General features: G+C 38.8%; 1 protein-coding gene across 6 annotated transcripts in view; it reads left to right on the top strand.

Moving 5' to 3' along the window:
• The window catches only part of LOC112642782 (importin subunit alpha-8-like), a 110505-nt gene that overhangs the window by 8632 nt on the left and 75515 nt on the right, over nucleotides 1-26358 (top strand). For 2 of the 6 annotated variants that reach the window (XR_003125444.3, XR_003125442.3), the window contains exons 4-5: nucleotides 2702-2820; nucleotides 3243-3623. The exons of 3 other annotated variants lie outside the window; for them this stretch is intronic. The gene's annotated coding sequence lies outside the window, so the exon portion shown is untranslated. Of the gene's footprint in view, nucleotides 1-2701; nucleotides 3624-26358 lie in introns of those variants that run through there. One more of the 6 variants, XR_007403881.1, reaches the window with a different exon arrangement.

Here is a 26358-nt window from a genome sequence, read left to right as displayed (position 1 = left end):
GGTTCACAACTTGATAGGAAGAGGAGTATGGTTTACCCCTAAAGTCCCCTAATTATTCTCCATCCTTAACAGTGCTATGACTATTAACACGATAAATGTGTACTGTGAATTTTTTCTAAGTTCTTTTAGCCACGAAGTTGTATTCAATCCTGCTTGCTTTTTTTCTAATAATATTTTGTATATGGCTTATATATTTGTGCATAGTAATAAGTATAGTTTGTTTTCAAACTGTTATTTTCTAAGATACTATCACTGGACAATATATAAAACATCAGACGAGTTAAGTTCAGGGGAAAAAGAATTGCTCTTTAAGACATACTGTCTTTGGAGTTTCACAGAACATGAATGAATACTTGTAGGGGGTTGAGTAAGGGAATCAAGCTTGCCATTCTGTTTCTTCCTGTGCTATAATTTACCTGGCCTGCTAAGCCTTAGTTTTAACATTCATAAAACAATGATATGAAGCATAGCCATGATATGAGAAAATAAGATTATAAAGCAAAATAAGAAGTGATAACTAGTAGAAGCTCTGGGCATAAAAATTTCAAGGAAATGACACTTTTTAAAGGGACACAAACCTATGTTCTGTAAGCACTTGGGTCTTTAGAAAATGAGCTATGTTCTAGATTGCAAAATATATATATATATCAGAAGCTTAAAAGCTTTAGTTTAACACAAAATAAACTTCTTGAATTCTCTACAATAAATTGGTGTAGATAATTCCAAATATTGTCACACACTAGCAGATATTTTGACTGGCTTTGACTTTGTTGTGGTTATAAGGAAATTCACCAGCAGAACACTGATTTTTAAAAGCAAACAGGTGTAGGAATTTCAGATGAGAAGACCAAACAGATCACAATTTTTTATTCTTCTTTTCCTCTTGCCTCCAACATCTAATTTAACATCAAGTCCTATTGACCTTGTCTCCAGAATATTGTCCCAAACCTGACCAACCACGTCTCACCAGATCTTATGCTGCCATCCTTGTACAAGCTATCAGTTTTTCTGATTTGGACCACAACAACAGCCTCTTGTTGTCCACTCTTGCCTTCTTAGAGTTCATTCTCTGACAATGTTAGCCATTTAACAATATAAATCAGATTCTATCACTTTGCTACCTGTACTTCACTAATGTCTTTCTTTTGCATTAGAATAAAATCCATACTCCTTATCATGGCTTATATGATCTATTCTATACCTACCTTCTGGTTGCTCTCATATCACCTTCCTTGCTCATTATGCTTTAGCCATACTAATTTTCTTTGTTTGAATATTCCAAGTTCATTCCTATCTTAAAGATTTTGCATTTACTCCTCTTTAGGCCCAGAATTCTCTGCTCTCAGATTTTCTTTTTTAAGATTTTATTTATTTGTTCATGACAGATACAGAAAGAGAAGCAGAGACACAGGCAGAAGGAGAAGCAGGCTCCATGCAGGGAGCCTGACGTGGGACTCGATCCCGGGTCTCCAGGATCATGCCCTGGGCTGAAGGCAGGCGCTAAACTGCTGAGCCACCCAGGATCCCCGCCCTCAGATTTTCTAATGCCTGACTGAGAAAATTCTCATCACTTAGGACTTACCTCAAATGTTCACCCCTCAGAGAAGCCTTACCCTGATCATATGTCTAAAGAGCTCTCATTCTCTCTCCCTCAACTTTAATCATTTCTTATCATGCTTAATTTTCTTCATAGCATTTGACACTACCTGAAAGTATCTCATTTTTACATGTTTATTATCTGTCCCTCTGCTAACCTCCAGGAGAATGTGATTCCATGATGATAGAGCTTGTCTGTCCTATTTCCTGCTGTATTGTCACAGCTTAGAATGAAGATGGCCCTTTGGTGGGAGTTATTAAATATTTGCTGAATGAATAAATGAATCAAGATCCAGATGTAACCAGGAAAGGCCTCCCCAAAAGCTTTCACTGTAGTAATTTGCCATAGTGTAGACTTGTGGACATTCATTTTGAATGCTCAAATATCTACTTTTGCCAATACATAGAGGTTTTTTCCTCTAGGGCAGAACTTAAATTAACCAAGAAGCAGGATTGACATATAAAATCCCTATGTCAGGGATCCCTGGATGGCTCAGTGGTTTAGTGCCTCCCTTCGGCCCAGTGCGTGGTCTTAGAGTCCGGGGATCGAGTCCCGCATCAGGCTCCCTGTGTAGAGCCTGCTTCTCTCTCTACCTATGTCTCTGCCTCTCTATCTCCGTGTCTCTCATGAATAAATAAAATCTTTTTTAAAAAAACCCTATGCCAGTTAGTTTTCAGTAAGCAATAAGACTGTCACATCGACCCAGTCTTGCACTGGTATGACCTGTTGAGGATTCTCTGCCTATGGGCCAACATATATAAGATGGGAAATTATTTTTTTAAGATATTATTTATTTATTCATGAGACACACACACATACACAGAGGCAGTGACATAGGCAGAGGTAGAAGCAGGCCCCCCCACAAGGACCCCAGTGTGGGACTCAATCCTGGACCCCGGGATCATGCCCTGAGCTGAAAGCAGATGCTCAACTGCTGAGCCACCCAGGTGTCCCAAGACGGGGAATTAAAGCAGAAACTTTTTGGGAAAACATGGAATACAAGAAAGGGGATTAAATGGTTTGTATAGTTAAAGATATCCATTTATGTATGTATATTTGTATGTATTTTATTTATAGATCTCTGTGTTTTGTGTTCTGTGCTAGGTACTGAAGAATCACCATGGAAAAGTATCAAGTACCAGCCCGTATGGATTTTCAGTCTAGTTGGCAAGGCAGGCAATAAACAGATAGTTATGAATAAATGTCAAAAGTACCTTTTTTAGGTTAGTTCCAGGGTGGTATGGGAGGACCTAGAAGGGAAACTGAGCCTTGGGAGATTGAGATGAGTTTCTCAGGAAATGGGAGTGTTTTAGCTGAGCTCTGAGGAGTTAGCCAGGCAGAACTGAAATGGCATGGGGGAAGGGCACTGCTGACAGAAGCTGCAGCCTAAGCAAAGGTCTAGAACCTGGAGAAAGCAGAGCTTTCTAAAAACTCCACATAGTTCACTGTGGCTAGAGTGGAGTTTGAGGTTGGAATAGGGTGGGGTGAGAAGGCTGGTGATAAGACCCATGGACGTAGGCTTGGACTTTATCCTGATAAGGAGTAAAAGGGAGCCACATAAAAGTTTTTATTTTGGTGGAGAGGTGGAGTTAGTGTTTCACATTGCTGAAGTACAACTGATACTTTGTGTTCCTTTTTTCTACAGATTTTTCCACAAACATCTAGGTAAAGTCCACACTCCTTTTCCCTGAACACATGACCCTTCCTTTGGTCACCCTCAGCTTTATACCTGCTACTCTCCATTGTGTATTTCGTACTCCAACCTGCCAAACTTCTCAGTTTCTAGATTCACTCCACAATCTTTAATTATGCTTTTGTATCCTCCATTTTTGCTAGCACCCTCACCCACCCCACTTCCAAAAAGTTATTGGATTATTCTTCCAAACTACAAAAGCAATATATATTCTTTGCAACAAACCAAACAGCACAGAAATGTGCAAAGAAAAAGTTAAAATGTTCTTCTTTTCTCTCACCACCAGATAGACATCCATGTAGTGTGCTCTAAATCTTAACTATATTTAATAAATACTCCAAAATATTTAAAAAGATTTATTTATTTATTTATTTATTTATTTATTTATTTATTTATTTATTTGAGAGAGAGAGAGTGCTGCCTTGTGTGTGTGAGTGGGGGGGGAAGCGCAGAGGGAAAGAATCTTCAAGCAGACTCCCTGCTGAGTGCAGAGGCTGATGTGGAGCTTTATCCCACAACTCATAGTATCATAACCTGAGCCAAAACCAAAAGTTGAATGCTTAACCCAACTGAGTCACCCAGGAGCTCCGGTGCTCTAAAATATTTTTAACTAAAATAGATCTATGCTATAAAATGTGTACAGTTCTCACTCCCCAACACCCCCCCCCCCACCAAATATGGACATCATTCCAATATGGGCTAGATGCCTAGGCTTTATCTCATTTATTCCACAACTACCACATGAGATAGGTACTGTTGGGTAGATGAGGAACTGAGATGTGATCAATTTGCCCTCAGTTGCACAGCTAGTGATTGTGGGAGCAGCAGTTTGAACTTGGGCAATATGGCTCTTTTTTTTTTTTTAAGATTTTAATTATTTATTTGTTTATTTGACACAGAGAGAGTACAAGCAGGTGGAGTTTACAGACAGGGGGAGTGGCAGGTAGCGGGATGGCAGGCAGGGAAAGAGGGAGAAGCAGCTCCTCACTGAGCAGAGAGCCTGATGTGGGGCTAGGACCCAGGATCCTGGGATCATAACCGGAGCTGAAGGCAGCCACTAACTGACCATCCAGGCACCCTTGGCAATGTGACTCTTGAGTCCACAGTGCTAGCTACTGCCTTTTACTATCTCCCAATAATGCTATTTTTATTTTTTGTAATAACCATACAGTATTTATATGGATGTTCAGAATTTATTCAGTCATTTCCCTACTGGTGAATGTTGAGGTTGTTGTGGGTTTTTTTTTTGCCACTATTTAAAATGCCTCAATATGTAATTCTCCAAAGTGGGATTTGAGTTCAGAGGGCTCATTCATTCATTCATCCATTCATTTTTAAACAAAATCCAAACAAAAAGCACCATCAGGATAACTGTGAGTGCCTTTGAATCATGACTTTTTAGTTATATAAAGGTTCTAAATAAGCAGCAATTCATTACTATGTACATTGTTAAGACTTTGAATTTTGACAAGCTGAATTTAGCTGAGCTACCAGTAAAATATAGCTTAGCTAATCATTTCTATTTCTATCCAGAAATGCATATCATTGTACCCCAGTTATCAAGGTGAATATGCTAGTTATTTGCTAGCTTACTTTGTTTTGGAAACAAATATGTCCAATCTTATTCAATAATTATATAACACATGTCAGCACTTCAAAAAGCAATGACTGGGACTAGTATTCAGCATGGTGATTTATTCAGAGGTTGTTCCTTATATGGATTTTTTTCCTCCTGACTTACATTTCTTCAGCTTACATTTTAGTTTTTCATTATGTCACATAGTAAAAAGTGCTCCCTAGATGACAGTTGATAATAAGTTATTACTGTTGTTTTGAGTACATTTATTTTTCTTGCTTTATTGAATGTTCTTCCCCTGTAGAGAGCAACCTTGAAGGTTTTATTTTCATTTAGCTTTATATATATTTTCAAATAAGAAAATTAAATCCTGTTGTTTTCATAAATGGCTATCATCAACTCTGAGTTATTTTCTTGTTGATAAAGAATAACCCAGATAGAAGTGCTAAAGGGTATAGCGATGGCTTGCCTTATTATTTTAGAAAATATTGGCCATCAATTAATACTGCAACTTGGCAGATGTCTTCCTGCTCATTTCAATAAATTTGAAATGGCACAAATAAAAAATACATATTATTATAATCAGTTTGTTCCAAAACTTTGAACATACTCACCATGAATAACATTATGTGCTACATTTTTTAACCTACAGGCTACCATGGAAAAACAACTATAAGAAGGTTTTGTTGTCTAGATTTAATATTGAACGTTTTTTACATTATCTGAGCTTGTGCACCAAAGATGCAAGACAGGGCTGGAAGTAGGGCAGTGAGGCACTAATTTCATACTCAGAATTTAAGAGAGTGTCAAATAACTCTGTAACCAGGGTATATCATATTTTAGTGCAATATTTTTAAAGTAAAAATTAAGGCCAAAAATGTCAAAAGTTTAAGTAAAGATCAAAAGAGATCTACATCCTGCCATTTTGGAGGACTTCTCTGTTTGACTACAGGGGGAAAAATAAGTGAGGAAAGAGAGAATCTTGCTATTTTCTTCTTTGATTTAAAGACAAAATGGGTCTAAACTTAATACCCCCAGCTCATAGCATCAGTAGATTAGCATTATTTTGGTCAACATGGTAACTTTAATGAATTGAAATCATTACCTCCTATCATCTGTATTTACTGTATGTAACTTAAGTGTCATTATCTTACCCATGAATTTGTTTAAAGTATTGCACCACTTGGAAAGCTGAATGGAAGTTAACAAAGAAATCCAGTTGACCCTTGAACAGCACAGGTTTGAACTGCATGGTTCCACTTACACACGGATTTTTGGGGTATATTTATTTTTATTACACACAGCCAAATTATGATTCAAGGATTACAAATGTAGCATTCGTACACCTCCAAGGAATGTGGGATATTATCTGTTTCCCTATACCTTTACTAATCCTGATGTACTGATATTTTTAGCTTTTTAGGTTTTTTTTGATGTTTCCTACTGCAGGTGAGGTTGAGAATTTTTCAATATGTTTTTGAGATATTTGCATTTCCTGTTCTATGAACTGTCTGTTCATTTCCTCCTCTGTGCATTTTTTGTTGTTGTTGGATTGCATGTCCTTCTTTTTTTTTTTTTAAGATTTTATTTATTCATGAGACACAGAAAGCGAGAGAGAGAGAGAGAGGCAGAGACACAGGCAGAGGGAGAAGCAGGAGCCCGACGTGAGACTCGATCCTCCATGTAGGGAGCCCGACATGGGACTCGATCCTGGGACTCCAGGATCACACCCTAGGCCGAAGGTGGCACCATACCGCTGAGCCTCCCAGGGATCCCCAGATTGCATGTCCTTGATAATTTTTTAGTAGGGAGATGTTTATGGCATAGAAATATTAACCTCTTTTCTAACATGTTTACTAGTATTGATTTTTTTTAAGGCATCCTTTACCTTATAGAAATGTTTAATTTTTTATGTGGTTAAATCTGTTAGTCTTTCCCTTCATGGCTTTTGGGCTTCCTGAAATTGACAAGTTTTAGGCATCTCTTTTCATTAAAGATTGGGACAGCTGGCCAAGAGTCTTTGGAGAGTGCTTAATGGGCTTTGATAAATTTTGTCTCAGGCTCTTATACTTGTGCTGCTACCTCTCTATCCCCTTCTGAGGGATCTGTTCTTTTTAAAGATTTGTTATTACATTCAAGCAAAGCCTTTCTGGCCTAGGAGTCATTTGTCATTTTTAAAAATGTGTTTGCATATCTTTGCTCTGATTCACTATGTGCTGATTCTCTTTTTCTCTTGTTGTTTTAAGAAGTAATCACCATGTGGTCTTCTACTCTATGCTTTATGTTTGAGCCATATTCTGTCTCATGAGTTGTTAAGCTTTTTAAAGGCAGTGTAGAGGGAAGACATGCCCTTGATGTAAGATTTGTGGATGATGAAGATAAATTGATAATGGGGAGGTCGTGGGCTTGAGAGTGAGTTTGACTCTGTCTTTTATGATGGCTGTATAAATCTGGGATGTTGTTATAAACCTCAGAGGCTTTTTCTATAAAATGGAAGTGATAATAATACTACTCTGAGGCTATTTTTTGACAGTGCAAGAAAGGCCTCTAACAATTAAGATGTTTCTTTTTTTGGTCATATTTCAAAAATATTTTAATGAGGTCAGGTCTTCATAAATTACTTTGGTACCCCTTTTGGCAAAACAAACTTTCATTTGCTGTCAGCCCATAAAAGAAGGATAAAATTTCTTGGCCTTAAAGACTAGAATCCTTTACAGAACATCTGGAATAAACTGCCTATATTTCATTATTGAAAAGAGAAACTTTTAAACTCTTAGTGGAAGTTAAATTTGAGACCATGTTATACAAACCATGGCGTAGGACCAAAGTTCCAAGATAGAGCATGTGTGGTTAAACGGGGGTGGACACTAGGGAAAAGAGCCTGTCCTGCATTTTGATGGATTTCAAAATGTACACAGAATTTGTTCCAAGTCTTCATTAATGGGCTCATAGAAAAGAAAGTTATAGGACTGCCTGGGTAGCTCAGTTAGTTAAGCATCTAACTCTTGATTTCAGCTGAGGTCATGATCTCAGAGTTGTGAGATTGAACCCCACATTGGGCTCTGTGCTGGGTGTGGAGCCTGCTTAAGATTCTTTCTCTTCCTCTCCATCTGCCCCTCCTCCCCAAAAAAGAAAAGAAAGTTATCACCCATGCCAGTCCCCTGCTCTCAAGCTGATGATCACACCAGTTTGGGAAGGCAATTTGTTGAATTGCTCAGCTGATAGTATTCCTGGATGGTAATTAATTTCAGAGGATTTGGGGCTTAGTATGGGGGCTGAAAAGCTAAATAGGAGAAGTAGGTCTCAGGAGAACTTCATGCCTGACCCAGTGTAATGTTCTGCTTTATTCTTGGCTCCCACATCCACATTTGAGTCAACATAGACCTGCTGTGAGGTCTGGATCCAAGGGGAAAGAGGACTGACTAAACGAACTCCTAGCTTCAAACTAGGAGCTTCTTACTGTCCTTCAAGCTCAGGCCTTGAAGGGTTCAGACTTTATTTTTTTTTAAAGATTTTATTTATTATTCATGAGACACACACACACACAGAGACAGACAGACAGACAGAGACAGAGACACAGGCAGAGAGAGAAGCAGGCTCCATGCAGGGAGCCCGACATGGGACTCGATTCCAGGTCTCCACTGGGCCCTGGGCTGAAGGCAGTGCTAAACCGCTGAGCCACCCGGGCTGCCCCAGGGTTCAGACTTTATACAGGAAGTCAAAGCAACTAATAATGTATTTGAATGCCATGTTAAGAGACTGGGATGATGAATGTGTATGTATGAGAGAGACAGAAAGAGAAGGGGTAAAGGAGAGGGAGAAGTGGGTGTAGAAGTAAGGCAGGGTTCTTGCTCTTAAGTAGCAGAGGTTGCTAACTCAAATGCCTAGGAGGCCAGGCACATTAAGTTAGTCAAGTGGATTTGCACCTGTAGGAAAAACAACAGTGTAAGTATGGTGAAGGACAAGAGATACTTGTATCATTGACAATAGGAAGTGATGGGGGCTCTGGCAAACTGGACTGTGCATCTCTATTCACCAGGAGCAGCCCATACAATGATCTAGCACAGTAATTCTCAAAGTAGGGACCTTGGACTGGCAGCATCAGAACTGCCTGGAAACTTGTTAGAAATGCAGGTTTTCAGAGTATCCCAGACCTACAGAATCAGAAAGTTATAGGGCCACTCTGAAGGTGGAATCCTACATCCAATGTTTTAACAATCTCTTGTGATTCTAATGCTCCCTAAAATTTGAATGTTTTCTTGTGGGAATTAGGATCCAGTGTTGCTAGATTTTATTTTTGAAGAGATGCCGGAAAACCAAAATTTTATGGGACTCTACAGATTTTTAAATATTAAGAATTGTAGAGGGTGGGGATCCCTGGGTGGCTCAGCAGTTCAGCGCCTGCCTTCGGCCCAGGACATGATCCTGGAGACTAAGGATCAAGTCCCATGTCAGGCTCCTGGCATGGAGCCTGCTTCTCCCTCTGCCTGTATCTCTGCCTCTCTCTCTCTCTCTCTCTCTCTCTCTCACTCTCTCTCTGTCTATCATGAATAAATAAATAAAATCTTAAAAAAAAATTGTAGAAGGTATGTGTAATTTGAGGAAGAGGAGCAGAGAAGTACCCATGTAGGCTACACTGTAGCCAAAGAAGTACATCTGTGAGCCTTGTGGTCTCCAGGGCTCCAGTTTCAACTTACAACATAAATCAAATGACATGTTGACACTGAATAACTGAAAATACTGTTGGACTGGAGGAATGACTCTCAGTGTGTGTTCATGGGGTTGAGGGGAGAGAGACAGCAGGGTATCAGTCTGGCAGGAAGAGACTTTTAAAAGCTGCACAGATTCTGGGGATCCCTGGGTGGCTCAGTGGTTTGGCGTCTGCCTTTGGCCCAGGGCATGATCCTGGAGTCCTGGGATCGAGTCCTGTGTCGGGCTCCCAGCATGGAGCCTGCTTCTCCCTCTGCCTGTGTCTCTGCCTCTCTCTCTCTCTCTCTCTCTCTCTGTCTATCATAAATAATAAATAAATAAGTAAATGAATAAATAAATAAATAAATCTTAAAAAAAAAAAAAAGCTGCACAGATTCTGATACTATCCCAGCCCAGATATTTCTGTACTTCCCTCTATGGTGAGAGTTGCAATACTAGGAACCACTGTTCCTCTTGTAAGTCCAGAGTGTCCCTCAGGTGTGCAACACAGGGGAGAAGACTGTGTCACGGGTCTAGAGCACTGTGGTTATTGTTGTTTTTAGAACATTGTAATTTTTAAACTGCTTTCATACCTGTTCTTTCATCACATCTGTCCATTAAACCTGTGCAACAGGTGTGATGGGTATTATCTCCTTTAGAGCTGCCCAAATAGACTGAGTGAGGTTAAGTGATTTGCCTAAGGTCACCACTTAACTAAGGAGTAAACATGAGATTAGATACCTAATCTTATAATTTCTAGAATTTTTCTCCCAAGTATAATTTTATGTATTTACATGTATTGTTTACCCCTACCACCAGTAATTCTTAAAAAGATCTGATGTAGCTCACTTTATTATGACTGGTGACTAGTTTTGCCATGTCCTGTGACCAACCGCCAGACAATCTCCTCCCTGGCTTGGTGTGCTGCCTGGGGCCCCAGGTCTTCTTTTTGCTTCCTGTGAAAGCCAAATACCAGTCACCCCTCTTGGGACACTTGACCACCACCAGCTCTACTCCTTAGCTCTGTGTATTTGGAGTTCCTAGTTTCCTTCTTCTGGCCTGTCTTGCCACCTACTAAGCCTCATGGGGGATACTATGAGTCCAGATCTGTCCCTAGTACAAGGTGATAGGTGATATGGACATTGGTTGTCTGGAACTGGAATGAGCACCCTGATTCTTTTGTGTAGGCTGTTGAATAGCTGCCACAGTAGTGGCTTTGTGACACATGGCAAATTTGGAGGATAAACACTGTACATTACTAGGGGAGCTAGAATTTAGAATTCTTCAAATATTCTCCGTAGTCTAGCTTAAAATGGAACAGTCATGCATCTGAATAGCACTACCAGAAGAGCTATAGTAGTGTATAATTTCTAGGATCCATTAAATACTACTTTGAGGAATGCTGGAATATACAGGGTTTGTGTGGACATTGTGGCCATCTTCCATGCAGTCTTTTGAAGGAGGCTGGAGTTAGAGAAAGACACACACAGAAATCTAGAGACAGGGGCAGAGAGACACACAGTCATAGTGAGAGAGAGAGAGAGAGAGAGAGGAAGAGAGACTGAGAGAAAGAGAGAGAGAGAGAGAGAAAGAGAGAAGTAACTACCTAGTGACAATGAAAGTCCTGCCGTGGGTATTTGTAAAAGGAAATGGAGAAGGTTCCTTTTGCTAGCACCTCACTTTTGCCCAGATTGGCTTTGTTACAGTTTTTAAATCAGGGATAGCAGATCCCCAGAGGGAAGGGTATATTTTAGCCTTATCTTGGATGCTTGACTTAATTCAAAACTACACACAGCTTAGTGTGTATCTTGTACCATTTCCTTTGCATATAATGAAAGTTTTATTTAAAGTCTCTATAACCATTTTTGCTGTTTTTTTTACAGAAAGAATCGTCAAATGAGAATTGTAAACACTTTTTGAGCCATCTTACTTGACAAAACAGTTCTTCTGAGCCAAAACTCCCTCTTTCTCTCTCTAAAACTTAGGGGCAGGAGGACCAGAATTTTAGAGGAAGACTAAGTCTTATGCATTGTCACATATTGCTCAAGGCCTTTTTTTAAAAAAAGATTTTATTTATTTATTCCTGAGACACACACACACAAGGCCTTTTTTTATTTTTAAAGATTTTATTTATTTATTCCTGACACACACACACACACACACACACACACACACACACACACACACAGAGGCAGAGACATAGAGGGAGAAGGAGGCTCCCTGCAAGGAGCCTGATGTGGAAATCGATCCCAGACCCTGCGGTCATGGCTTGAGCCAAAGGCAGACACTCAATTGCTGAGCCATCCAGGTGTCCTGCTCAAGGCCTTTTTAAAATAGATTTTGTACTTTTCTTATTTTCGTTAGATGCAATGGTAAAACCCAATTATTATCCTCAAAATAAGGAGAACATCAAACCTCAAACCAAAATATAAGAAGAGAAATTTCTTATTGATTCCAACTTAAATCTTTTTAGTGAAAATATTAAGCAGAAAAGTTGTCATTAGGAAAATCAAGTAAGAAAAAAGCCATCTTTGATTTTAGTACACATTTTGAACATCATTTTTAAACTGTGGGAGAAATGTGTAAGTTCCGTTTTTCCCATTGGCCTGGACTCAGCACTTGTCTTTCTTTTGTGCAATGACATCTCCATTAACAAATGATCTGGAAGCAAAGATCCTTTAGTCAGCTGTGGTCAAACAAGAAAATCCTCATGAGGTATGCCAGACAGGAAAGCATGAGCTCAGCCAAGCCTGCCTGAGAACAGCATCATCAAGGACCCTCAGGCAACAGCATCTGTCTATCTGTCTATCTGTACTCAGCAGCAAGTCCTCACAGTTTCTTCTTTCTCTGCCATTTTCTTCTCTTAGCCATGGTTCTCCCCATCATCACAGGGCTGCTCTCTTCCCTGATATCAGTTGTTTTCACTCATCGTCAGGCCCCAGATTCTCCTTTTGGAGCCTGAGATCCTCTTGGTGATCATTCTTCCTGTTGCACCTTTAGGCACTTTCTTCTCCTCCCTCTTTCAAAACATAAAAGGATCCTGAGGCCCAGATGCGATGGTTCCTTCTGCCAGGGAGCCCTGCTATTCTGGGGAGGAGGCATGTAGGACTAACCACAGTGCACTTTCTGGGGGCCCAGGTGCTTCATCCTCAGGCAGTGAAGAAGGCAGCAAAGACAGAGGCCACCTGTATGCAGTGAATTCCCATGCAGTGGTCCTGCCCACTCCTCTCTCATGTCCTCACTCCCTTGACTTTCACCTCCCCCTTGCCTCTGTCTTAGAGACTTCTGTCACATATTTTATGTTTTCAGAATGTTTGGTGCTACTTTAGTAAACATTTAATTCTGTTTTCATACTGTATAAAATACTTTTTCTGAAATTGGGATAAGACTTGCAGTGCCTCAGGGTGGCTCAGTAGGTTAAGGATATCTTTTTTTTTTTTTAAGATTTTATGTATTTATTTATTTGAGAGAGAGAGTGCGTGTGTGTGCATGTATGCGCAAGGAGGCAGGGGGACGGGTAGAGGGGAAGGGAGAAAATCTCGAACCTTTCAGAGGGCTTGATCTCAGGACCCTGAGATCATGACCTGAGGTGAAACCAAGAGTGGGACACTTAACCAGCTGAGCCACCCAGGAGCCCCTAAGCATCAGCCGCTTGATTTCGGCTCAGGTTTTGATCTCAGGGTCATGGGATTGAGCTCCAAGGTAGACTCAATGCTGAACATGGAGCCTATTTAGGATTCGTTCTCTCCCTCTCCCTCTGCTTCTACCCCCTGCTACTTGTTCACACTTTCTCCCTCTAAAAAAAAAAAAAAAGAAAAGAAAAGAAAAAAAAGACTCTTAATCTTTTATTGCCTTTTATAGTATTTCCATGTTAAAAATGTAAAAATGAAGTTTATTACAAAGAAATGTGTTGATAGACTATAATATCTTCATTAATAGAAATGATTTTAGGGGCACTTGGGTGGCTCAGTGGTTGAGTGTCTGCCTTTGGCTCAGGTCGTGATTCCAGGGTCCTGGGATCGAGTCCCACATCAGGCATCTGGTGAGGAGCCTGCTTCTCTCTCTGCCTGTGTCTCTGCCTCTCTCTCTCTCTGTGTCTCTCATGAATAAATAAATAAAGTCTTTAAAAGAATAGAAACAATTTTAGTAAACTGACTCAGTCATTAAGGAATATATTAATTTGTTTTTTGACAAAGTTGTGATGGGTAAATAGCAAGAAATATGTTAACAATAGTTATTTCCTTATTTATTGTATCCATATTAAAATAAAAATAAAGGAAAAAATATTGAAAACTTCACTTGTAATCCTACACTCTACATTATTGCTGGTTTTATCTTTGTATGTTCCTGTCCAGGCCTACACCATGTATTTGTGAAGCTACTGGATGGGATTCCTAATGTACTTCTGTGGCAGAGGAAATCTTGTGAAAAGTTGTATTCTGTTTGAGGATTATATACAAAATAGCTCTTAGTAGTATCCACATTTTAACTAGTTGCATTAATTAGCTTTAGTCTATTATCTCAGAACTCTGGCTGTACTGGTATAGTATTCAGATTTTGTTTTTTGGGGTTTTGTTTTGTTTTTTTTTTTTTTGGTGGTGAGTCTATGACTTTACCACCAGCACGTGGAAGAATAACTGTATGACAGTAAGATTTTCATTGTATGTTTCACTATATGTAGTGAGTTTGTGAGTATTAATAGGCCTTTATACATCAGAGGGGAAATCCCTCTTTATCTTGGATTCCTGGAGACATTAAGGAAATTTTCTGCTCAAGATAGGCAGTGGATGGGCCTGAAGTAATAATCACCCTTGTCATATTCCCCATGCATATTCCCAAGCTCAGGAGGGTAGCAACATTGGCCTCTCCCTGTTCCTGGTTTTCTTTCTGAAATTGCAGATTTCTTATCTTGGTGTTTACAAAACTTGCTTGATTACAAAAATCATCTGAAGTACTGAAAAACACAATTTCCTGGGCCTTTTTCAGACCTTTTAAGTTAGAATTCTGAGGGATGGCTTGTTTTAAATAGGGACACCAGTAATTTTTACAATCCAGGCAGATCTAGAAAGCAGTCATTTATTTGAAGCTAGCTTATAGCTGCTGGCTCACACATTTGCTCAGCCCACATTTAAAGAGAGGAGGCCAGCAGTTCCATCCTCGGGAGACCAACAGCTGTGCAAGTCCTGTCCTTATTCCACTCCATATATGGTGGTGGTCATGGCTATATGAAATGTAGCAGAGGAGAGCCAGCTAGTAAGGGAAAGTAATCCCCTTCCCCCATACATGCCCAATGTCATCATATAGGACTACCACAGTTTTCAGTTTGCCTTAGTGAAGAGGGAGAAATATATAAATGGGGTTATTTTCTCTACATCACTTGCAGCTTTAGGATTCTGTTCTTCTGTTCTGAAATTATAGTTCTGTATATGATGGGATATGTACATGTGTGTGGGTTTAGAATTTTCCTTTTTGCTGGGCAGCCTGGATGGCTCAGCCATTTAGCACCGCCTTTAGCCCAAGGTGTGATCTTGGAAACCTGGGATCAAGTTCCACATCAGGCTCCCTGCCAGGAGCCTGCTTCTCCCTCTGCTTGTGTCTCTGCCTCTCTCTCTCTGTCTCTCATGAATAAATAAATAAAGTCTTAAAAATAATTTTTCTTTATGCTTTTTTCGTGTGGTTATTGGGTTATTTTAAATTCAGTTTATGTAGTGAAAAATTGCTCCCTTATTAATCTCAGTGCTATTAATTTGAAAGTTAAGCAGAGTTTATGCAATCTGGTCATTGCCCGGACCTGGAATAGTAATCCCTGAAGTAGGCTGGTTACAGAGTTGGGAAATAATGGGGCTTTTTGAGTTTGTATTTATTTCCTAGATCCTTCTCCTTGATCTTGTTGTTCTCAAGCTGCCCATTCTATCTGCTCCCCCCTCCTCAACTCCCTTCCCTGGCAATGCCCCATGCTCCAAAATTATCTTTCCCTCCCTTTTAAATTCTTCCGATTCAAAAGATAAAAATAGAATAACAACAATAACGTATAACCCAGTAACTCTCATCCTGTAGACTTGGTGATCTTAGCCAGCTGGTAGAAAGAAAGGAATGGATGAAATGAGCTCATACCGTAGAGTGATACTACATTAACAAATTATCCCAAGGACATGTACATTTTAAGACATTTACATTTTAAGGCAATCCTTTTTTTTTTTTTAAGATAGAGAGTGCACGTGCCTATATGTATGAGCTGGGTGGGGGGAGAGTCAGAGGGAGAAGGAGAGAGAGAATCCCAAGCAAGCCCCATGTTCAGCATGCAGCCTGACGTGGGGCTCAATCCCACAACCCTGAGATCATGACCTGAGCCAAAATCAAGAATCAGACACTTAACTGATTGACCCACCAGGCACTCTTAAGATAATGCTTATTAAGCTAAGGAATAAATTTCAAATACAGGCTATCAGCCAGTTTTAAGGAGAAGGGTAATTTGGGGGCAGAGGGATCTTTAAATCACACCATAAGGGCCATAGGTCACTCTGCAACCCAAGTTCATCTATTATTGCTCTTGAAAACATGTTGATATGGTATTCAGCCAGGAAGGGCAGAAAAACATGCTTGGGTTGGGTTAGAGGCAAGTCCCAGCCTTTATCCCCACCCTCTTGGTGTCTCTCATCTACAGCAGGGCACTCTGTTCAGCGTGGGTTGTCATGGGAACAAACGGATCACCTGCTAGTGGAGGGTCCACCGAAGCAAAAGGAGCCAGGAACCACACAAATCTGTAGTCAGGGCACTCGTATTTTCATTATTTAAGGCTGTTGACTTGTGGACTAAATGGGTGTCAGTTATAGCCCTTTCATGTAGACAGAATCAAGAACCTTTGGCACAGTCTGTTATCACTGTGTATAAAGGTTAAAAATTGATTGGAAGAAAATGTGGTGCTTTATTCTCCCTTGTGTCAGTTGAAAGTTTAGTTTCTATATCTATTTGTGTCACTGAAATAATAAACAGCTAGCAGGCTTTTTCTTCATTAAAGAATTCTGTAGGGGTGCCTGGGTGGCTCAGTAGTTGAGCATCTGCCTTTGGTTCCGGTTGTGATCTGAGGTCCTGGGATCAAGTCCCACATCGGGCTTCCCTCGAGGAGCCTTGCTTCTCCCTCTGCCTGTCTCTCTGCCTCTCTCTCTGGGTCTCTAATGAATAAATAAATAAAACCTTAAAAAAAGAATTCTGCATTAGGAAATGAAAATCTGTAAACCCCTGCCCATAGCCTAGATAGAAAGCTAGTCATTCATCAGGCATTGTGTTAGGAAGTATTATGCTTCCTACTGTCCTTGGGTCCTTAGGTATCATGACTGCTTGACGATTTTCACTGATGGGATAGACCTACAGAAACAAAGCTGGATGGGGTTCTCTTGAATTTCAGTTTTCCCTTCTCCACCACCCACTTAATACTTCCCATATTGAGTAAAAATCTGAAATGTTAGTAACAGGACTTTGATAGGCCTGATTTCCATCTGCAACATGAACCATTTAAGTGATACTGAAGACACCTTTTTTGGCTCAAGGGCAATGATTTTTCTGAGCACCTTTGCATTTAATGTGGCACTTGAGTAATTTCTTTTGCATTAGAGTGTTTAAATTACTTATTCGTCTACTGTATTGAGAGAAGCAAGTGTAGATATTGTATTATGAAATACCAAACAGTTTATCAGTAATAACTGATACTCCTGTGTGTCAGGATCTGTTCTGTTTTATGTGTGTCATATCTGTTTTTCACAACAACCTTGTAAATGCTTGCCATTTTTGTTGCTGTTTTTAGATAGGGAAACTGTGAATGGGGAGTTTGGGTGACTTCTACAAAGTTCTACACTGGCTAATGGTGCTACTGGTAAGTGGACCTGGGCAGCATTATTCCAGTGTTTATATTTAGCCACAGAACCATACTGCCTCTTTAGCCATAACAACAAAAAGGCCTAGAAGAATATACTACAACCTGGCAGGACAGGTCCCCTTTAGGAGTATGAGAAGGGGGCCAGAGGGAACATTTGCTTTATCTATATCATTTAAATTTCTATTTATAGGGGATCCCTGGGTGGCTCAGTGGTTTAGCGCCTGCCTTTGGCCCAGAGCACGATCCTGGAGTCCCGGGATCGAGTCTCACGTCGGGCTCCCAGCATGGAGCCTGCTTCTCCCTCCTCCTGTGTCTCTGCCTCTCTCTTTCTTTCTCTATGACTATCATAAATAAGTAAAGAAAAAAATCTTTAAAAAATAAATAAATTTCTATTTATAACGATAATATATTCATGTACTACTTAATATAATTGAACTTAAAACTGTTAAAAATCCTAAGTCACGGTATTAATTTCCATAAATTCATTGCTACTTTAAAGAATTGTCAATTAGGGTATCTGGGTGGTTCAGTGGTTGAGTATCTATCTGCCTTTGGCTCAGGTCGTGATCCCCGGGTCCTGGGATGGAGTCCCACATTGGGCTCCCTGCAGGGACCTGCTTCTCCTTCTGCCTGTTTCTACCTCTCTCTGTGTCTCTCATGAATAAATAAATAAAATCTTTAAAAAAATAAAAATAAAATAATTGTCAATTAGACTCTCTAGCAGGGAACTTAGGAACTGTGTCAAAGAGATCATTTAATACAGTCTCCTTGCTTTTCAGATGAGGAACCTGAGGTTTTATGACATTTAAGCTCACAGAATTAATTTGTGACTGAGCAGGTCTGCTGACACCTAATTTTGTGTGTTTTCTATTGCATTTTTGGGACAGTGAACAGTTTGAGTTTCAGCGAATGCATGTACCTATGTAACTGATTTCAGAGCTGAGATATGCATCATTTCTACGACTCCAAAACTTTCTCTTGTCCTAGCAATCTCTTTGAAAACTTTACTCTTGTTCATTTGTTTTAGTAAGAATTCAAGTGTTTATGTTTCATATATATCCACACATTTTATAGTTCTCAGCTTAGATATATCTTAGTGTGCATGGGTGTTGTATACTTCCTTGGTAGGTTTCCACAAAGTCTCATGCTTCTCTTATACTTTATAAACCGGTTCCTAATTGCTGAAATTGCTAATTGGTGTTCTTTGTTTACAGTCATTCACTCAAGTTGGTCTTTAGCCTGACATAATTATCGTTACATACACAATTATTCTTCATTTGGTGCTCAAGTTCCCCCACCACATTTATAGTCAAAGTATGTATCTTTTTTTGTTTTTTGTTTTTAAACTAAGCAGTTCCTATATTAATATCTTGGGAGTTCTGTAAGAATAAGACATATTTACTAAAATCCATATGCATTTGAACATAAACAAGTTTGTTCTTCAGTGATTTGTGTTAACTAGAAAAGCTTAGTCTCCATTTGCTTTGCTCTATAGGCTTGGTAAATGGGGGGGGGTGTGTGTGTGTATGTGTCTGTGTGTCTGTCTATCTGAGAGCTGTTATCTGGCAATGGTACCATGTGCTGATGAGCAATTTTCAAAACTGACTCCATATTAAGAAGAATAGAAAAATGTCCTCTGGCATCAGTGGATCTCAACCCATATAAGTTAACAGTGTAGTTTTCTTTTTAGATCTTGTTCTACAGAATTATTTTAAAACCCCTAGGAAATTTTCCTGAAAAGAAATAATTTCTTTAGATATTGTCATAGGAGTGATATCATAATCGTGAAAACTAGAAAAAACCGTGTCTGATAGAATGATTACATAACAAAGAACTATATAGGTATTAAAAATGATAGATATACAGCCAAGTTGATACATGGAAATGTTTAATAAGACAATATTAAGTGAAAAAGAAGATCCTAATGTTTTAAGTGCTATATAAAATAGTAATTTATACCTATGTAAAAATATGTATGCCTTAATAGAAATTGGTTATGAAACTTTATGTATGAAAATACTTTTGATTTTAATATTTTATAGGGTCTTTAAAACTTTTTATTTTGAAATTTTTATGCTAATGAAAAATATTTATTTATTTAATTCCAGTATAATTAATACAGGGTTATATTAGTCAGGTGTACAATGTAGTATTCAGCAATTGTATATATTGCTCAATGCTCATCACATTAAGTATATTCTTAATAATTCCTCACCTTTTTCACCCATAACCCTACCCACCTCCCCTCTGGCAACCACCCATTTGTTTTCTATGTTTAAGAGTTTGGTTTTTTTGTTTTTCTCTTTTTTTCTTTGTTCATTTGTTTTGTTTCTTAAATTCCACAGATGGGTGAAATCCTATGGTATTTGTCTTTCTCTGACTTACTTTATTTAGCATTATGCTCTCTTGATCCATCCATGTTATTGCAAATCGTAAGAAAACAAAAGTTAAAGGAATTCATCATACTAAACCAATCTTACAAGAAATGTTAAAGGGGATTCTTTGAGTGGAAAGGAAAGCCCATAAGCAGGAGCAAGAAAAGTGGGAAAGGGAAAAATTTCACAGGTACACATAAACATAATAAAAGTAGTAAACTAGTCACTTATAAAACCAGTATGGAGGTGAAAGCGCAAAAGTGGTAAAATCAAGTATATTTATGAAATTCAGTTAAGGGATTCACAAAATAAAAGGATGTAAAATATGATACCATATACCTAAAACATTAGGGGGAAGGAAGTAAAAATTTAGTGCTTTTAGAATCAGTTCAGGGGTGCCTGGGTGGCTCAGTTGGTTAAGTGTCTGCCTTGGGCTCAGGTCATGATCCCTGGTTCCTGTGATCAAGTCCTGCATCGGGTTCCTTGCTCAGTGGGGAGTCTGCTTTTTCCTCTGCCTGCCACTCCTGCTGCTTGTACTCTCTCTAACAAATAAATAAATAAAATCTTTAAAAAAAATAAGAATCAGTTCAAACTTAAATACCATCAACTTAATATAAACTGCCTTATGCATATGATGTTATATATAAACTAATGGTAACCACAAATCAGAAACTGGTAATAGATATGGAAAAAAATAAAAAGAAGGAATCACCAGGCATATCACCAAAGAAAGTCATCAAACCACAAGAGAGGAGAACAAAAGAAGAAAGGAATAGGGAACTACAAAAACAATCGTAAAGCAAATAATAAAATAGCAATAAGTACTTAACCTATCAATAATTATTTTGAATGTAAATGGACTAAACACTCCAATCAAAACACAGGATGACAGGGATCCCCGGGTGGCCCAGTGGTTTAGCTCTGCCTTGGGCCCAGGGCGTGATCCTGGATGAGTCCCACGTCGGGCTCCCTGCATGGAGCCTGCTTCTCCCTCTGCCTGTGTCTCTGCCTCTCTCTCTCTCTCTCTGTGTCTCTCATGAATAAATAACATCTTTAAAAAAAAAAGACAGGATGACTAAATTGAAATAATTTTAAACTGCAGAAAAGGTGCAAGAATTATTCCAAGAGTTCTCCCGTACCTTGTATGCCCTTTACTTGTAGTCATTGATTTTTAACATTTTGCTACATTTGTTTTATCACTTGCTTTCTCTGTTTCCATACACACACACACACACACACACACACACACACACATATTTTTTCCGGAATCATCTAAGAGTAGATGGCATGCGTCATGCCCATTTACTCTCTAATTCTTTAGTGCATTTTCCCCAAAACCAGGGATATTCTCTTATGTAATTACAGTAGAGTTATCAAATTCAGGAAATTAAACATGGACATAAGACTTTAAAAATGTACAGTTTATATTTCAATTTTGTCAGTTGTCTCAAGGTTTTTTTTTTTTTAGCATATCCCTCCTCTAGTTCAAGATCCAATCCAAGATCATGTATTTCATTTAGTCTTGTCTCTTTAGTTTCCTTCAGTCAGGAAGAACTCCCCACTTTTCTTTGTCATTTATGACATTGGCATATTTGAGGAATGTAGACCAGTCATTTTATATTATATTCCTCAGTTTGGGTTTGTGTGATGTTTCCTCACGATTAGACATGACTAGATGTGGGGCTAGAAAACTACTTAGAAATATAGACTTCTTCTAGGGGGTACTGCATCATGTTAATATATTGATCATGATCAAAGTGATGTTTGATCTCTCCACAGTACTATTTTCCTTCTTACAACTGAGGGGAGCTGTGTTAAGAGCACATAAACATCATGCTCCTCATCTCCCTCTTTCTGAGACTTAGCATTTATCTCACTTCCTTTTAAAAGTCTTATTTCCTGGGACATCTGGGTGGCTCAGCGGTTGAGCGGCTGTCTTCAGCCCAGGGCCTAATCCTGGAGTCCCGGGATTGAGTCCCAACATCAGGCTCCCTATATGGAGCCTGCTTCTCCCTCTGCCTGTGTCTCTGCCTCTCTGTATCTCTCATGAATAAATAAATAAAATCTTTTTAAAAAAATAAAAAATAAAAGTCACATTTCCCAAGATTTATTTACATATACCCTAGGTAAACAGAAAAACTTGAATGATTTTGCTTAGGCTGTCGCTTTGCCTGTAATACCCCCATCCAAAACTGTCTAGTTTGTACCACAATTTTAAACCTATCTCAAAATGCTACTTCCCTGTCCATAACTAGATTTAATGTCTTCCTCTTTGACCTCAAGGAGCACTTTGTACTTTTCTTGGGGCACATATTAACTTCATCTTTGTGCTTGTTAACTAATGATATACTTTCCTTATCCAATTTACCAGATAGCAAGTGGCTTGAGGGCATGGACTGTGTCTTAATCATTTCTATAGCCTCTGCAGGGCCTAGAAGAGGCAATCAATGGGAAGCACATGATCAGTGTTTATTCATAAAATGCGTATTTACTCCTACTACATATTGCTCTGATGGCCTAGTTGAATACCCAATTACATATTTAAAGAACTCAATTTCATCTGTTTAACATCTCTACATCTTCTGTTTAACATGTTGCTATTTTGCCCTTGAAGAATGGAAAACTTCAGGGTCTGTCATTTCTGTATTCTTAGCTCAGGTGTTAAGAGTGTTGTTGAGTAAATGAGGCGCTTCCTTATCATGAGGATTTGTGTTTGATGTTTCCATCTAAGTCTTTTACTAGGGCACTAGGCCAGCTTCTCATTGCTCCGATAAGAAGGCATGATGAGGTCTGCTCTTCTGAGGAATGCTCAGGGCATTCTCTGAGCATTCAGTCCTCTTCATGAGGAATGCTCCAGGGTATTCTTCTGACACTTATTAAGGATAATTCCATATGTGTATTGATAAGAGAGTAGAGTCCTTCCTAAGGATTCCCTTATGTACAGGATTTAGAAAGTGAAAATGTAGCCTGCCCAAATCATAGGAGTTAGGAGCCTAGGTTATTAATTTGTTCGGATAGTATTAATTTGTTCTGCCAAGACATGTAAGAACAAGCATTAGCTTGTAAGTTTAATTAATGATAGGAAGAACCAAAATTCTAAGTAGGTCAATCAAATCTTATAGTACAACTAACTTGCAATTAATTATACTGGGAAAAGTTGTCCAGAGAGATGACATTGGGCTGCTTGTTACTTTACCTAGAAAATATAGAAATTACATAAAATCCATTTTTTCTAAAGGGTACTTTTTTGTGTTAAGTTTTTAAAATGGATGAAGTGACATCACTCTTTGTAGTGGAGCTTTTCTTTAGAATATGAACTAATCTATTATTTTTAAAATAATTAAAATTTTATAATGGTTTTAGATTTCCAGAAAAGTTGTGAGGAAGTACAAAGAACTCCTATATACTCCTCACCCAGCTTCCCCTATTGTTAACAATCTATATCACTTATGTACATTTGTCACAAGTTAAAAATAAACATTAGTACATAATTATTAACTAAACATAATGCTTTATTCAGATTTCACCAGTTATTCTCTAATGTCTTTTGTTGTTGTTGTTCTGGGATCCCATCCAAGATATTATATCACATTTAATCATAATACCTCCCTAGCCTCTTCTGGTCTGTGACATTTCTCAAACTTTCTTCGCCTTAATGACCTTATAGTTTTAGAAGTACTCATCAGGCTTTTTTTTTTTCCCCAGAAAAAAATTTTTTTTGGATTGCTTCAGTGTTTTTCTCATTAGACAGAGGTCATGGGTTTTTAGGAAGAAGACCACAACCACGTAGTGCCATTCTCATGTAAGGTAACTCATCATGTTGATGGTAATCTTCATCACCTGGCCAAGGAGTCAGGTTTCTCCACAGTTAACTTACTTTTTCCTCCTTTTCCATACTCTTCTCTTGGAAGCCAGTCACTCTGTCCAACCTACTCTAAAGAGGGAAAGAAGAGTGGGAAGTTAAATTCTACCACTTGAAGGGGAGAGTATCAACATAAATTATTTGGAATTCTTCTGTAAGGGAGATTTGTCTCTTCTCTCTGTTTATTTCAACCATTTATTTACATCAGTATGAATCCATAAATATTTACTTTATACTTTGGGTTGATAGTCACACATTCATCAAGTGCTTGCTATGTGCCAGGCATTGTGCTAAGTAATTCACTTCTCTCTTTTAGTCCTTACAATAACCCTTTGAAGTAGTTATTAATATTATTATAACTTAACTGTGGGTGAAGAAACTGAGAACAGAGAGGTTATTGGTCTCCCTTGATGTTACACAGCAGAGGGGCCAAGGCAAGATTTAGACCTCTGCTGGGGTCTATGGTGCTCAGATTGTTTGCACCTTTGCTATATTGTTTCAAATGGCTGCAGAGCAGAGACATCTTAACATCTCAGAGTCAGAGATGATCATGGATAGAAGGAACCTTAGAGATTACACAGTATGTTGACTTACTTATTTCATAGATAGGAAAATTTAGACCAAAAGCAAGGAGTGACATTGATAAGGTCTCATAGGCTATCAGTAGCTGAGCTGGGGTAAGTCCAAAGCCTTTTGCTGTACCACATAGCTTCTGGGACTTAAAATTATTTTAAGAACTGAGAGTCTATGTGGGTTTTTCAAAGCATTCTGAAGCCTTGACAAATTATCCCTGCCATTCTTATTTTGGAATTGAAACATTTTTCATCTCTTCATATACTAGGCTCTTCAGAGGGGGAAATATTTTCTTGTCTTTTTAACCAGGAAAGAAGATTACAACAATTATTTTTCTCTAGGCTGATCATTTCATACATAAGCTCAACCATCACTGTGATTTGAGGGAGGGGCCAAAGTGGAGTAGAGGAGACATTTCATGGCTATGATAAATATCTGTCTTGAAGACCTTTATGTCAATTCCTAAGAGGTATATTGCCAGGAAGCCTTGAACACTACATTTTGTCCACATAGATAAATGATCATGATGGTCAAAACCACTAAATTCCAGTGTGTGATTTCTTAAAGATACACACATGCGAATTTAACAGATATTTACAGATGGTCTTTCAGGTGCAGAGAATTTTGCTGGGTCCTTTGAGGGTATAAAAAAATTAATAAGGCATGATCCCTATCTTCAAGGAGCTTATTAAATAGTAGAGAAGGAAAAAAAAAGTAGAGAAGGCAGATATAAGCTCTTAATTACAATAGAATAAAAGTCACAAAAATTAAAACTATTGAGGAAGTACTAAAAAAAAGAACAATAAAATCCAACTCAGAAGATATGGGAAGACTTTCCAAAAGATTTAAGCTGGGCTTTGAGGCTAGTCAGCTTTCAGTAGCTATAGTTGGAGGGTGAAAGCTCTCCAGGTGAAAGAAAGAGCACATAAGCAAAGACAAGTGAAACACACAGGGTGTGTTAAAAAACATGCAGTAACAATTTTGGGTAATATATGCAGGGCTCTGAGGAATGGATGCTGGGAGCTTACCGTTATGATGATTCTCCTCAGGGGAAAATACATATGTACATCAGAATTTAGGAATTTAGGGTCCAGAATATGTCTATCTTCTCATCTGAGTCTCTGGAATGTCATATAGCGTCTACAGCCAAGAGTAAAATCACAGTGTTTATTTAAAGAGAGAATAGGAAAAAAAATAAATAAAATAAAGAGAGAATAGAAGTCTATGGCCCCTGAGGGAATAAACTCACTACAGGGATTTTAAGTGAGGACTGCTCAAGTAGTGGCTCTTGAAACTCTGCTCCCGACTCCCTTCATGAGCTGCCACAGTCCGCTGGCTGATCCCTCTTGAGTGACGATGCCAGTTCTTCACCATTAGAGTGAGATTAACCTTGACTTAATCTTATTTTCCTGGGAAGTGCAGGGTTTGGGTTAGCAGGTCCTTGGACTATATAGCTCTCCGGCTCAGTTCTTATTCAGATGTTAGGAAGACATTTCCAGAGTGACCTTCTAATTTTTCCTTATAGGCTTTCCTCCTTCAAATTCACCTTTGTCTGGAAGCTGTTGTCATTTTTTGAATGTAGAAGTCGAGGAATGAGGAAAATAGCTTCAGTTTTGCCAATTACATTTCTAAACAAGATTATTCTTTTCACATAGGATTAGTTCAAACGATATCTGTACATTTTTTTAGCTGTCAAAGGGCTATCCAAATCTTATTTATTTGTTTATTTATTTATTTATGAGAGACACAAAGAGAGAGACACAGAGATATAGAGGGAGAAGCAGGCTCCCTAAGGGGAGCCTGATGCGGGACTCCATCCCAGGACCCCGGGGTCATGACTTGAGCCAAAGGAAGATGCTCAACCACTGAGCCACCCAGGTGCCCAAGGTTATCCCAATCTTATCTCCCCCTTTCTCCCCTCTCTTCCTTTCTTTTTCTCTCCTCTGTTCTTTTCTCTCCCTTTCTTTCCCTAATTTATTTATTGTGCATCAATGTATCCATCTATCAGTCTATCCTATTCTTTTGGCTATACATCTGTCCATCATGTGTCTTTGTCTACCTATTTTGTTTTGATGCAAATAAGAACAAAGGGTAATAAGGAGCAGTAGTCAGTGTCTGAA

This window comes from Canis lupus, chromosome 19 (assembly GCF_003254725.2).
Source record: "Canis lupus dingo isolate Sandy chromosome 19, ASM325472v2, whole genome shotgun sequence".
In the NCBI taxonomy this organism is placed as follows: Eukaryota; Metazoa; Chordata; class Mammalia; order Carnivora; family Canidae; genus Canis; species Canis lupus.
Note: the sequence above shows the minus strand (reverse complement) of the source record. Positions and strands in the feature narration are given on the sequence as shown.